The sequence below is a fragment of the Styela clava genome, chromosome 7 (genome assembly GCF_964204865.1).
Source record: "Styela clava chromosome 7, kaStyClav1.hap1.2, whole genome shotgun sequence".
Lineage (NCBI taxonomy): Eukaryota > Metazoa > Chordata > Ascidiacea > Stolidobranchia > Styelidae > Styela > Styela clava.
The window spans coordinates 20,449,703-20,452,202 of record NC_135256.1 but is presented as its reverse complement, the minus strand read 5'-3'; the positions used below and the strand labels follow the sequence as shown (position 1 = coordinate 20,452,202).

Below are 2,500 nucleotides of genomic sequence, written 5' to 3'. Positions count from 1 at the left end.
GGGAATGGGTAATTTGCGCGCCTGCTGCCTTCCTTGGATGTGGTAGCCGTTTCTCAGGCTCCCTCTCCGGAATCGAACCCTGATTCCCCGTTACCCGTTATCACAAAGGTAGGCACGTAGCGTACCTTCGACAGTTGATAGGGCAGACACTTGAATGATACGTCGTCGGTGCAGAGACCGTACGATCCGCGTGGTTATCCAGAGTCATCAAACGTCACAGGACGAACCCGGTCGGTTTTGATCTGATAAAAGCGCGCCTCCCGAAGGCGGCGCTTAATGCATGTATTAGCTCTAGAATTACCACAGTTATCCACTTCGCTTACGAGACCAAATAAACCAAGACTGATTTAATGAGCCATTCGCAGTTTCGCTTTACGAGAACTCGTACTTGCACCTGCATGGCTTAATCTTTGAGACAAGCATATCACTACTGGCAGGATCAACCAGATAGCTGCGACAGCTGCGCTCGGCCCTTGCTGGGCCGCCCGGCGCGTGCTCGTCGCATTCGTTTAAGACCGAGGCGATCGCCTGCGGCCGTACTCAGCTTCGACAGTCGCTGGCCGCGACGTCCACGCTCTCGCCGGCAGTGCCAGGCGGAGCGATTTGCGTTTTTTCTTTGCTCGCCCTCTCTCGGGCTCGATCCATTCAGTTTCGCACAAACAAGAGCTCTGCCGGCCGCCTGCAGCGGTGCCTAAAACCCGGGCATAACAATGCGACCGTTCTGCTAGGCCGACAAGCGCTCAAGCCAGACGCTCGATCGAACGCCCCCTACATATTAGTCGAGACAACGGCTCGCTCATTAGCATCGCGTTTGTACTTTAACTTTTTTTGGCTCGGCTTTTTTCGAGGCCGATGCCGGCGACGCAGCACTCTCTCGCCCGCCAGCCACCGAGAAAAGGGTGCGCTCCGACCGGCCTCGCACCGCTCTTTCTTGGCTCATTCGAGTTTACTGTCTTTCGCTCTGACATGCCTTACCTAGGGTTAGGTTAGTATGCTTGCACGTTTGTACTTTAACTTTTTTCGGCTCGGCTTCTTTCGACGCCGATGCCGGCGACGCAGCACTCTCTCGGCCGCCAGCCACCTAGAAAAGGGTGCGCTCCGACCGGCCCCGCACCGCTCTTTCTTAGCTCATTCGAGTTTACTGTCTTTCGCTCTGACATGCCTTACCTAGGGTTAGGTTAGTATGCTTGCACGTTTGTACTTTAACTTTTTTCGGCTCGGCTTCTTTCGACGCCGATGCCGGCGACGCAGCACTCTCTCGCCCGCCAGCCACCGAGAAAAGGGTGCGCTCCGACCGGCCCCGCACCGCTCTTTATTGGCTCATTCGAGTTTACTGTCTTTCGCTCTGACATGCCTTACCTAGGGTTAGGTTAGTATGCTTGCACGTTTGTACTTTAACTTTTTTCGGCTCGGCTTCTTTCGACGCCGATGCCGGCGACGCAGCACTCTCTCGGCCGCCAGCCACCGAGAAAAGGGTGCGCTCCGACCGTCCCCGCACCGCTCTTTCTTAGCTCATTCGAGTTTACTGTCTTTCGCTCTGACATGCCTTACCTAGGGTTAGGTTAGTATGCTTGCACGTTTGTACTTTAACTTTTTTCGGCTCAGATTCTTTCGACGCCGATGCCGGCGACGCAGCACTCTCTCGCCCGCCAGCCACCGAGAAAAGGGTGCGCTCCGACCGGCCCCGCACCGCTCTTTCTTGGCTCATTCGAGTTTACTGTCTTTCGCTCTGACATGCATTACCTAGGGTTAGGTTAGTATGCTTGCACGTTTGTACTTTAACTTTTTTCGGCTCGGCTTTTTTCGACGCCGATGCCGGCGACGCAGCACTCTCTCGCCCGCCAGCCACCGAGAAAAGGGTGCGCTCCGACCGGCCCCGCACCGCTCTTTCTTGGCTCATTCGAGTTTACTGTCTTTCGCTCAGACATGCATTACCTAGGGTTAGGTTAGTATGCTTGCACGTTTGTACTTTAACTTTTTTCGGCTCGGCTTCTTTCGACGCCGATGCCGGCGACGCAGCACTCTCTCGGCCGCCAGCCACCGAGAAAAGGGTGCGCTCCGACCGGCCCCGCACCGCTCTTTCTTAGCTCATTCGAGTTTACTGTCTTTCGCTCTGACATGCCTTACCTAGGGTTAGGTTAGTATGCTTGCACGTTTGTACTTTAACTTTTTTCGGCTCGGCTTCTTTCGACGCCGATGCCGGCGACGCAGCACTCTCTCGCCCGCCAGCCACCGAGAAAAGGGTGCGCTCCGACCGGCCCCGCACCGCTCTTTATTGGCTCATTCGAGTTTACTGTCTTTCGCTCTGACATGCCTTACCTAGGGTTAGGTTAGTATGCTTGCACGCTTGTACTCTAACTTTTTTCGGCTCGGCTTCTTTCGACGCCGATGCCGGCGACGCAGCACTCTCTCGGCCGCCAGCCACCGAGAAAAGGGTGCGCTCCGACCGGCCCCGCACCGCTCTTTCTTAGCTCATTCGAGTTTACTGTCTTTCGCTCTG

At 55.6% G+C, this 2,500-nt stretch overlaps 1 non-coding gene across 1 annotated transcript in view; it reads right to left on the bottom strand.

Moving 5' to 3' along the window:
- Positions 1-450, bottom strand: part of LOC144425309 (small subunit ribosomal RNA) — a 1,810-nt gene extending 1,360 nt beyond the window's left edge. Inside the window, exon 1 of the ribosomal RNA XR_013477453.1 lies at positions 1-450. This exon is cut by the window's left edge and continues 1,360 nt beyond it. This is a non-coding gene — a ribosomal RNA (small subunit ribosomal RNA).
- Between the last annotated feature and the right edge of the window lie 2,050 nt (positions 451-2,500).